This window comes from Hypanus sabinus, chromosome 15 (assembly GCF_030144855.1).
Source record: "Hypanus sabinus isolate sHypSab1 chromosome 15, sHypSab1.hap1, whole genome shotgun sequence".
Taxonomy (NCBI): Eukaryota; Metazoa; Chordata; class Chondrichthyes; order Myliobatiformes; family Dasyatidae; genus Hypanus; species Hypanus sabinus.
In genome coordinates, this window is record NC_082720.1 from 50,856,657 (window position 1) to 50,869,666 (window position 13,010).

The window sequence follows — 13,010 nt, forward strand, 5'->3', positions numbered from 1 at the left end:
TTGTGATGGAGAATGTACAAGACTAAATTGCTTGTATTGTGTTGTGTTGTGGGGCGGGGGGGGGGGGGGGCAGGGAAAAAGTGCTGTTACATTTAATTAAACCATCTGGGCTGATATTCTCTAGCATTTAGAAGAATGCGAAGTGATTTCATTGGAATTTTTAAGTGCTTGACGGTAGATCTCAAATTAAGTGGTTGATCATTCTGGACCTAGATCTTAATCCAGAGAATTCACTACCCAAAGGGGACGTGCTGGCTCAATTACCAAAAATATTTCATACCACAACCAGATTTTGGGTAAGGATATCAAATGGATATTTGGAGCAATGGAAACAAGACACTAGATGCTAGAACCTGGAGAAACAAATAATATTGGAGAAATTCAGCAGGTCAGGCAGCATCCGAGGGAAATGGACAGTCAATGCTTCCTGTGAAAGATCCTTCATCTGGGTTGAATGTGGTTAATACAGGAAAGTAGCACTGACAGACACAGTTAACAGTAACTTTAATAAATGGTGGAGGAAGCACAAGGAGTACTCACATTTCTCCTGTTACTTCAGAAAAGCAGATGGTCATGAGAAACATTGTATAACCTCATGTTCAAAATGCAAACTGGCTTTTAAATTTCAGTTTGTCCAAATTTAAACTGCAAAAACACAACACTTCCTCTTTTCAATCTCTAACTATGAACCTGCATAAACTACTCCAAGACAAAAAAAGCAAACATTCTCTACAGCAGATTTCCCAAAGGACTTTGAAATTCCAATCTTAGGTAAAAGCAAAAACAGTATCTGGACCATTACTAGAATTCAAAGCAAAGCACTTATATTTTGTAGAGCAATTCAAGTGCCTGAAAGTCTTTGGTTGTTTTATAATGCACGCCATCGTAGTGCTGCAAGACTATAACTACCAAGATCAACTTCTAGCTTATGCTGTAAGCATGCACTTATGACTTTCATTAAAGTAATTTACAATAAAAATAAACTTGATCAGTGCACGGATTATGTTTGGCAAGTTGTGGACTTGCTATACCTGAGGTATGGTGACACTTGTGCGCTGCCCAGCACACTCCTCACTAATTTGATTTCACACAAACATTTCACTGTATGTTTCAATATACATGAGAAATAAAACTAATCTTATAACTTCATCACCTCAAAATTCCATAATGCTCACAAAAACATTTGGTTTAGAGAGAGGGATATGATTGAAACTCATTTCTCACAATCACTCTTTCAGTGCGACATTCATATTTATGTTCAAATACAATTAAACAGACTAATAGCAACTGAATGCGACAAAATGAATTTAAAATGGCCTGATTACAAGTTATTAATTTTTTTAAATGAAAGTAAGAAAACCAAGTTAATTGGAAAGCTCTAAAATTAAATGAAACCAATTTGTTATTTGCTTAGTAATAGGATCCAAAATACAAGTTAAGGAACTTTACAATGGATGTACTTTTACCAACAGATTGTTAAAAAAAAACACACCAGAATACACCCAAGCACCAATATTTTAAGTTAAAGGAGTCTCTATAGTGATAATACAGATGCAATGTACAGTGCTACTGTGCTGATAAGCAATGGGGAGATCTGATCCAAATCCCTTATGAATGATTGCATAAGTAAGAACAATTAAAACTGGCAGAAGGTACACAAGAAACTTGGCAAGAGGATGTGCAATATAAAGATGTTTCCTATGTGTTGCAGCGCTGATAGGCATTGTTTCAATTCTACAAATTAGTCATGAATTTACATCCTTGTTTTTTCCCCCCAAAACAAGTGAACTTTAAAAACATGTGATAATATTCTCACATCAGTTGTGCAACCTGATCAAGTACATTTATTGTCAATTTTCAGGATTTCACTACTGAAAATACAAAATGTTCAATATATGAAAATATGTTAAGAAACATGAGAATCCCACTTCAAAACAGATATTAGAAAGTCACTCAAAACTGAAAATATAATCAGGAATGGCCTTCAAACTTAAAAATGTCACACAGATCAACTCAAGATTGGTTTGAATACAAAACTGTGATAAAAAAAAGATAATTCATAATGGTGGATTCTGGTTAATTGGTCCATTGGTTAATCAAAGCATCCACTCTATTTGGGACAAATTTAAGAACAAAAACTAATCGACAAAATAGTCACTATTCCCTTCATTTAAATCCTTAAGCGCAGTTTTTAAATAGCACCAGTTGCCTGTGCTTGAGTTCAAAAAGCAGTGACTTTTGTCACTGATAGTTGGCAAGAAATAAGCAGCAAGACAATTCAGAAACAAGAGAAAATCTGCAGAAGCTGGAAATCCAAGCAACACACACAACATGCTGGAGGAACTCAGCAGGCCAGGCAGCATCTATGGAAAGGTACAGTCAACGTTACAGGCCAAAACCCTTCAAGCAGGACTGGAGAAAAAAAAAAGCTGAATAGATCTGAAAGGTGGGGGACAATTCAGAACTGTTTTGTTCACCTGCTTCAAGCATTCTGGCTTCAAGATGCCAGAAGTGGTCAGAAGTGAAAATGAAACAATTTCACTACTACAATGTTAGGAACTACAAAAAAAAATTGAAGGTATTGAGGATCATCTTGAATGTTACATTTGGGCCCTACCAGACACTCAACTCTCACCTATTGCTCCAACTAGCTGTTTGCAAATGACAGTAGCTACATCCCAGTAAGCCACTGAAGGCTAAATCAGGTGAGGGCAGCCAGTGGATATCCTACCCCAATGAGACAGGGACACACCTTTCCTAGCATGCAAAGTCAGCTCCAGTGGACTGGGCAGATGATATCTATATGCAAAATCCAATGGTCAGGAAGGTGAATCTGTAATGCTATCTGGAGAGTGAAGGGCACGATGAGATAGAGAAGTCATGGTCATCCACTGTAAACAGGGAAGATCCCACTCATACCACTGGATCTGAACTTTCGAGGTGGAGAAAGTGAAAGTGCAGCTTTCCCGCTTTAAAACTGGTCTGCATAGATTTCCCATCATTGTTGGATACAATGGACAACCACTAGTGGTATTAGTAGTGTTCCAATTTGTTCTGCATTTCATTTAACTACATAATTTGTTACTCAGTTAAATCGTAGTTTGTATTTTTTTTAATATACCTTTTTAACCATTTCTATGAAAGTTTTGCTAATTGGGGCAGTGCTTAATTGGGTCAAAAACTTATTGGTTAACTGCAATCCACTATATTTTGGATTCTCAGAAGTCATAATAACATGGAGTAACTGCAAAACAATAAGGCTAAAGATGTTACCGAGGATGTCAAACAAAAGTGAAGTGATGATGTAAAGGGGTGGAACATGATAAACATGTACCAGAGTCCCAAAGTACTGCCAGTGCCCTCACCTTCACGCATTTTTCCAGATTCACAAAACCCACCGATCATCACTACACATCCCACCAAATTGGCTTTCCTGAAATTTGGAACTTACTCTGACCAGTGAGTGTGTTGCTGGTGTCATATCCTGAGGCTGCAACACCAGTACTTCATAACAGATTGCCAGCTACCAGAAACTTAAAACTTCTTTAATAGAGATTTAAGTCAAAGTCTAATTTAATTCTTAAGGGAGCAAAGCTGAAAACTGTACAGTAACATAGCAGCTAATACGACACTCGGGCTCGATGCTCGGGCGTTCTGGAGTTGGGTGCTCAATTCCAATGCCATTCTGTAAGGAGTCTCTGTATCATTCCCATGGAACGTGTAGGTTCTCTCTGGATCCTCAGTTTCCTCTTACAATCCAAAGATGTATAATGTAGATTCACTGGTCACTGTAAACTGCCTGAGATTAGGTTGGGGTTAATCAGGGGTTGCTGGAGCAACATGGCTTGAAGGACAGAAGGGCCTACTTTGCACTATATCACTAAGTAAATAAAAAACTTAGCTGTACCCAACAATGTATTGATTGTTGTGCACATTTCAACCCACTCTAGCATAAAAATGAAGATGTATGTGAATGCATTCAGTTTCATCAAGTTACTGATGAAAATGTTCTAGTCACTTCGAGATATTAAGAACAGTGATTGAAGAGCCACCTGCACCAATATCTGAGCAGCAGTCAAATGTGTTTGTGTTAAAGACACTAAGGCACAGTTACAGGCAACAGTTTCCTTCACTGCTATTATTTGTCAACATGATTAACTCATAGTCTTCTAATAATGTGTCCAAATGTGGTACTAAACCAGAAGGGTGGACAGGAAGTTGATGGACAAGGAGGAAGAAGAGTGTATAATTGACACTAAACATAGTAGTTATTCAGCTCCTGAAGTTACACGGCTGACCAAAAAATTTGCCAACTGCTTCAAAAAGGTTCTGCTAAGGGAATAATACTACTGGAGCCAAGCCAAATCTGCACATGCAGAAAGAGTAGATCTATGTACTAAACAGCACATCTATATAAATTTAGCATCTGTTCCAGTTCTACATTAATGCCAAACCTGCTACTGTAATCTATAAGGATTTCAAATTAGTAATCTTGTACAACAGGATATTTCAGCCTTCAAAAATGAGTTGACAGAACAATGTTGCATGCCGAGAGATTTGGGATACTACAAATACTCACAACCATAATGTTATAGATATGTGTAAGTAAATTCAGAATTTTTTTAAACTACTATTTAGAAAGTGATCAATTCTGTGGACAAAAATGTATTATAAATGTAGCTTCCATTTACAATGGGATTAATTTGACAAAGCATACCCAAATCAGAAACAGGAAATGAAATTAAGAATGTAAGGAGGGAATAACAAAAAGGATTTTAAAGCAAACACAGATGCTTGAGAGTAGAAACAGATTGACAGAACAACCACAAATTTATAATATTCATTTTAGAAAGTTCAATCAAAAACCAGTCCACCTGAAACTGGATTTCTTGAGTTATTGGTAAAACATGCATGCTACAGCACTTTCCCAGCCGCTGGGGTTAGGCTGGCTGGCCTGTGGTTTCCTTTCTTTTGCCTTCCTCCCTTAGGGAGTGGACGTCTGCAATCCTCCAGTCCTCCTCCGAGACTATGCCAGAATCAAGTGAAGACCATGACTGATGCATCCGTTGTCACGTCAGCAACCTCTTTCAGAACTCTGGAATGCAGTCCATCTGATCTAGGTGACTTGTCCACCTTTAAGACATTTGGGTTTGAGGGAGTACCTTACGAGGATAGGTTGAGTGAACTTGGCCTTTTCTCCTTGGAATGACGGAGGATGAGAGGTGACCTGATAGAGGTGTGTAAGATGATGAGAGGCATTGATCGTGTGGATAACCAGAAGCTTTTCTTCCAGAGCTGAAATGGCTAACACAAGGGGACATAGTTTTAATGTGCTTGGAAAGAGGTACCAAGGGGGATGTCAGGGTAAGTTTTTTCCACACAGAGAGTGGTGGGTGCGTGAAATGCACTGCCGTCAGCAGTGGTGGAGGCAGATGCAATGTATTTTAAAAGACTCTTAGATAGGTACATGCAGGAATAAAGGGCTATGCGCTCAGGAAATTCTCAGCAGCTTCTAGAGTAGGTTACATGGTCGGCACAGCATTATGGGCCGAAGGGCCTGTAATGTGCTGTAGACTTCTATGTTCTAATGGTACATTCTATAAACCAATCAATTAGATCTCTTTGCTCAGGAGGGCCAAATATACAATAAAATCTTGTCAATCCATAACCTAAATATCATTTTATTAAACTAAGATGACTAAAGAACCTTATTATGAAAATAAACATTTTGCCACAAATTCCAATGAGGCTACATACATAACTTGAAAACAGTAGGGATTATTAGGCAATTTCGCTTTTAATCAAACCAAGAGGGCTAAGATTGTATTGAAGCACCCTAGTATCTTTTCTCCGCTTAGTGCATTCCTCTGGCAAAAATTACCTTTTTATAATACCTGGAAGCAGCATTATTTTTCTCAATTTCTGTTTCCTCTGCACTTTAAACAGACTACGCAAATTGCCAGAACACTTAACAGGTCAGACAATACCAGTACTAATTACAGGTAAAACCATTCCATCATATGTTGGCTGGCCTATTGAGCATTTCTGACATTTGGTTTTTATCTCAAGATTTTAAGTATCTACTTTGTTCTGAAGTTTTCATTTTGTTGGTAAGTTTACTGTTTGCCAAGAACAGAAACAAAACTTGCCTTAACACATTGGCCAACAGCATTGATAAAGATGAATAGGGGGAAAAAAGGAGGGATATAGGAAGTTTGTTAAAACAAAGGGAGATTTTGAACATATATAATCACAGTTAAAAAGATAAAAGATAATGGATCTAGTTTCAATCACTGAAGAGGTTGCCTTCTGAATATCCCTACTGATCTTCATCTGAACACAAGCAATACTCAAGTTGCTTACTCTAGCTCAGTGGAACATTGAGATGTCTACAGACATGTGGATATAAAACTTTAAACCTTATGCATGACTTTATGTATTAACATTATAAAACACAAGGAAAAGTTCATCCCAATTTTATGAAAATCAAAAAGGCAGTAATCTTACCAGGACTAAATCAGCAAACTAAGATGTAGTGCATTTTCAATATGGAAATTAAGATCTGCTACCTCAAACAATATGGATTGCCTATGATATTGTTGTTCTTTCATTTTAACATCCATTCAGCTGTTAATAAATATTTAAATAAAGTTAGATTGCTATTAATTAACACAAACATAAATATCAATACCATAATCAAACAGAAAATGAAGAGGCAAATATACCTGCCACATAATCCATAGGTGGGAAGGGAGCTGATATTATATGATTTAAGACTTCAACGTTTCAGAATTATTCCTCCTCTTAGATTTCATGTAATTAGGAACCTGTTACATTCCTTGCACAAGGTTCCTTAATTACACATAGTGCCAATAGCTAGATCACATTGTTCATATGCCCATGCCAGATTCCCAAAACAGGCACCACTCTAATCTGTCACATCAAGAGATTACTAGGTAGTCAATTATGTTCTTAAACAACGGTTCCCAACCTGAGGTCTACGGACCCCTTGCTTAATGGTATTGATCCATGGCATAAAAATGGTTGAGAATCTGTGTTCTCGAAGCTTCCTTTTAAAAGTGCAACTCCCCTGCCCACAAGCAGCATTACAGAGGAGCATTCAGGGTAGTATTGGGAGTTAGTTCACTCTAAGAGTACCGATCAGCCCAATTTGGAAGGCACAAATACATCATCTCTTAAAATGACTACCCCTTCAAACACATTCTTCACCACTTGTGACACAATCTGCTAAACCCTTTATCATTTTACAGCCACCTCCAAAATAATGGACTAGAAAAGAAATCACTGTCTTTATGGATGATTGGAATTCACAGCCCTAAGAACAAACAAGTTATCTGTTCATACTACAAATAGAAAAATGTTCTTTATGAATTCAGTTTCAAATTTCATTCAATGCACTTGGACAACTTAAAATTTTGGCAGTAATTTGCCAAAAAGCATGTGCTATTTAAATTAACAGGCAAGTATTAAGTAAAAATACATTTTAACATATCAAATAATATGTCAAAATATTCTACCTGGAAGTAGCAAGATCACTGGCTTAAAGAAAATTTATTCAAGTCATGACATTAGCATTACATTTAAGCTACCATATTGTCTAGACCAGCTATTTTGAAGAGAACAGCTGAAGTCAATGTTCACGTATCAGTTTCCTTCTGGTAAATTACTTCTGAATGCATCCAAGTGCAATAAATATTTGAAAAGATGCTCCAGCAGTAAAATGGCACAAGATATTTCTATGAAATTTGGCAGCAAATCCACTGGTAAGATACAAAGATTTTTTTATGCAATAGAGTACTTTAAAATGTGTTATTAGTTCCTTCCTGATTCACCCTTTTACAAAAACACAAGTAGAACAGCTCTGCCCCTCTGCCATGTCACATGAATTATTCAGTCATCTTATGACAATATGATCAGACTTCCTGAATCATACTAACGGGAAACAAAGTTTTATTTTCCAACAGTCAAGTCCCTTGCTACAAAATCAATACACAATTTCCATAGGTCAGAAAATGTCATATTTTTGCTTTTACTTGACCTCCAGGGAGATTATATTCAGAGAATGTGTGCATTATTTATAAAGGTTAACTTATGCCTCCATTTGGGCCTTTTAGTATGTGCTAAATGTGCATCTAAAGATCTCTACTTTGCCATTTTTGTCATGGTCTACTGGAAGGAAAGACAAATTTATCAGCATTTGTTATTCTGTTTACTTAGTTAAAATTAAGCTGGCACATAAAATAAAAATCAATGCAACAATTACCTTCAAAATTATGCTTAACTGTGCATCACTAGTTTGAATTACGTGATTCTTGCTTATGAAGAAGCTAATTTCTGCCGCCTCGTCACATATTTCACTGAACTGCAGAGGATGAATTTCACTCCTGCTGAATGCATAAATGGTCTAACAGATTTAACAATGCCATATCCCAGACCAAAGCATTGTATTGTTGGCAATAAAAGAGTAAAGAGTAACATGCAAATACTGCAGTGTATAGCTGTTATGCCGAATCTAAATAATGCAAAAAAAAGTTTAAAGACGTCAAAAAAAGGCACACATGGAAAAGAATATATGACAGGAAGGAGGTGAAAGTGTCATAAACCCACAATTTTCTTTCATGTTAAGAGTAACAGAAGGAGGAATCAAAGTAGATTTACCTACATCTGTTACTATAAAAGTTACTACTTTTGAATTGTGCTGTAAAACAGAAAACTCTAATCTAATACTGTGTAACCATCAGTTACCAAAAGAATCTGTACCAAATTCTACTGCAAAGTATGAATGTACCTTTAGGTACTTTGGGCTGAGTTTATCAAGTCATGTAAGTGGTGCTTTGGAGAAGAGAAATTCATTTTATTAGTGCACACAAAATTAAAGTTAATTTAAGTAAGAGGCCAAGATGTATACTAGTGTTTAAAATTTAGCAGAAACAGTGTTTTTCAGAAAACAAAATCATGAATAGTTGGATCATTACACTGCTAGAAATTGATATTTTGAGTATTTTAAAAACTTAAATTCAATAATGTATATATAAGGTACATAGAAACAACCCAATACAGGCAGTCCCCGAGTTACGAACGTCTGACTTACGAACAACTCGTACTTAAGAACCGAGGAAGGAGAACCGCTGTCTGCCATTTTAAGTCGGATCGCGACTGTGTTGAGTGCGTAATTTTGTATTTGCCTTAAATTTTTCTTAGCAAGATTCACCCTGACCCCACCTCCCCTGTTCTGGTCAGCTGGTGGTGCAGTGAGATCAGTGCCGGGCTTGAGAACAGAGGTTCACAAGTTCAATCCACTGACAGACCGCTTCCGAGCGCGCTCTCTATCTGTGCCAGGTTGATGTTGAGTTCCCAACTCGACCTCGTGAGAAAAGCACTGCCACCTCCAGTTTAAATTCCCACGCTGAATATTGTGGAGGATCAAATACCCAAACCCAGCACTTTAACCTGTCCCATTTAACCTGTCTCAGTGTGGTGGACTTTAGGACCCGGGAATTCAGTGTGGTGGTCCTTGGAACCCGGCAGAGCTCAGGACCTGCAGCCCAGTGTTTCTGTTCCGTTGACGGGGAACAATCACGATTGAAAATAAAGTGGAAATAATGAAGTGTTTGGAAAGAGGTGAAACGTCATCGGTCATTGGAAAAGTGTTAGGCTATAGTCGGTCAATGATTCGAACAATTTTAAAGGATAAAATGAGAATAATGGAGCATGTGAAATACCCTACCCTGATGAAAGCTACAATTATTACTAAGCAACGCAATGGTTTAATTATTGGAATAAATACGTTTCTTAAGTTTTTTATGTGCATAAAAAGATAAAATATATACTATATACTAAAACAAACGTTTGACTAACTGACACCAATTAATACTGGATGTACTTGTTCCGACTTGCATCCAAATCCGACTTAAAGATGGACTCAGGAATGGAACTCGTTCATAACACGGGGATTGCCTGTATCTGAACTATCAGGGAAATTCTATGAAATGTCTTCTATCTCCTAAACACTTGAAGGAGTAACAATTCAGAGGCTGAAAATCTGAAACTATCCCAAAACATGTTGGGAATGCTAAGCAGGTCACATAGCATCTTTGGAAAATGAGAATTAGCATTTCACCTTGATGACCTGAGTTTTTTTTTTCCAAATTAATTTAAATGTACCAATATGCATTCATAAGTGCAGCTGAAATAAAAGATGCTTTAGCTCGGTGCAGACAATGGATGATGCCTAAATGATTGAACACACAACCCACAGATGAGCTTGCTCTGCAGAACTCCAATCCAGTTAGACTGAAGTCGACATTCATCTTAGTTAGATTACTGTTGGGTGTCATTTCAGTAACTGAGTATTATCAAAGGAAGGCTCCAGGTTTGCTTACATTTTACTATATGAAGTTAACACTCGGGAAGGCCTTGAAAGAGTAAAAGTGGAGGAAATGTACAATGCTAATTAGTAAGTCAAGACCAGATTAGGGATTTAAATTGCAAAAAAACAGCATGACAGGAAGAAAATGTGAAAGTAACTGTACACGTGCAATTATCATGGTCAAATTAGAAAAAAATACTTAAGTAATAATGAAAAAAGGCTTTTAACTAAATGATTTTACCTAATGACACATTAAATGGCACAAGCAGAGGCCATAAGACACAAGAGTAGAATTAGGCCATTCAGCCCAACAAGTCTCTGCTGCCACTCAGTCATGGCTGATCCTGGATCCCATTCAACGCCATATACCTGCCTTCTTGCCATATCCTTTGATGCCCTGTTTGATCAGGAAAATATCAACTTCCACCTTAAATACACCCACGAACTTAACCATTACCTCAATCTGTGAGGGAGCATTCCACGGATTCACTACTTTCTGACTATATAAAAAAAAATTCCTCAACTGTTCTAAAAGGTCAAAATTTTGAGGCTGTGCCCTCTAGTTCTGGATATCCCCACCATAGGAAACATCCTCTCCACAGACACCTTATCTAGTCCTTTCAACATTTGGTAGGGTTCAATGAGATCTCCCTCACTAAATTCCAGTGAATATAAGCCAAAGCTACCAATCATTCCCTGTATCATTCTCTTAAACCACCTCTGGACTTTCTGCAATGACAACACATCCCAAGACATGGGGCCCAAATCTGTTGACAATACTTCAAATGCGGTCTGACTAATGTCTTATAAAGCCTCAGCATCATCTCCTTGCTTTTATATTCTATTTCCCTTGAAATAAATGCCAACATTGTATTTGCCTTCACAGACTCAACCTGAAAATTAACCTTCTGGGAGTCTTGCACAAGGACTCCCAAGTCCCATTGTACCTCTGATGGAACCTTCTCCCCATTTAGATAATAGTCCACACTATTGTTCCTTTTACCAAAATGCATCATCATACATTTCCCAACACTGTATTCTATCTGCCACTTTCAGCCCATTCTTCCAAGCTTCACTACAGGAAAGATGTGGAAACTAAAGAAAGGGTGCAGAGGAGATTTACAAGGATGTTGCCTGATTGATGAGCATGCCTTACGAAAATAGGTTGAGTGCACTTGGCCTTTTCTCCTTGGAGCGACGGAGGATGAGAAGTGACCTGACAGAGGTGTACAAGATGATGAGAGGCATTGATCATGTGGAAGTCACAGGCTTTTTCCCAGGGCTGAAATGGCTAACACGAGAGGGCACAGTTTTAAGGCGCTTGGAAGTAGGTACAGAAGGGAGTCAGGGCTAAGTAGTAGTAGTTGCTGTTGCATTGTTTGTTTTTTTTCCCCCCACAGAGTGGTGACTGTAGTGCAGGCAAATATGTTAAGGGTCTTTTAGCAGACTCCTGGATAGGTACGTGGAGCTTAGAAAAATAAGAGGGCTATGGGTAACCCTAGGTAATTTCTAATGTAAGTACATATTCAGCACAGCATTGTGGGCCGAAGGGCCTGTATTGTGCTGTAGGTTGTCTATGTTTCTAGACCTAAGTTCTGCTGCAATTGCATTGCTTCCTCAGCACTACCTACCCTTGCACCTACCTTCGTATCATCCGCAAACTCTGCCACAAAACCATCAATTCCAAAATCCAATTCACTGACAATGTGAAAGGTCTTGGCCCCAATACTGACCCCTGAGAAACACCACTAGCAGTCACTGGCAGCCAACCAGAAAAGGCTCCCTGTATTCCTACTCACTGCTTTCTGCTTGTCAGCCATTTCTCTATCCACACCAGTATCTTTCCTGTAATGGCACGGGATTTTAACTTGTTAAGCAGCCTCATGAAATGCTTTCTGAAATCCAAGTAAATGTTAGTAGGGAAGTGGTGTTAGGTAAATTGAAGGGATTAAAGGCAGATAAATCCCCAGGGCCAGCATCCCAGAGTGCTTAAGGAAGTAGCCAAAGAAATAGTGGATGCACTAGTGATAATTTTTCAAAACTCCTTAGATTCTGGATTACTTCCTGAGTATTAGACAATAGACAATAGGTGCAGAAGTAGACCATTCAGCCCCTCGAGTCTGCACCGCCATTCTGAGATCATGGCTGATCATTCACTATCAATACCCAGTCCCTGCCTTGTCCCCATATCCCTTGATTCCCCTATCCATCAGATATCTATCTAGCTCCTTCTTGAAAGCATCCAGAGAATTGGCCTCCACCGTCTTCCGAGGTAGTGCATTCCACACCTGCACAACTCTCTGGGAGAAGAAGCTCTTCCTCAACTCTGTTTTAAATAACTGACCTCTTATTCTCAATCCATGCCCTCTGGTACTGGACTCTCCCAACATCTGGAACATATTTCCTGCCTCAATCCTATCAAATCCTTTAATTATCTTAAACGTTTCAATCAGATCCCCTCTCAATCTCCTCAATTCCAGCGTGTACAAGCCCAATCTCTCCAATCTCTCTGCCATCCCAGGAATCAACCTAGTGAATCTACGCTGCACTTCCTCAACTGCCAGAATGTCCTTCCTTAAACCTGGAGACCAAAACTGTACACAATATTCCAGGTGTGGTC

The 13,010-nt window shown here is 38.3% G+C and overlaps 1 protein-coding gene across 1 annotated transcript in view; it reads right to left on the bottom strand.

Moving 5' to 3' along the window:
* smad5 (SMAD family member 5) overlaps positions 1-13,010 on the bottom strand; it is a 48,962-nt gene that overhangs the window by 17,948 nt on the left and 18,004 nt on the right. The window lies entirely within an intron of this gene.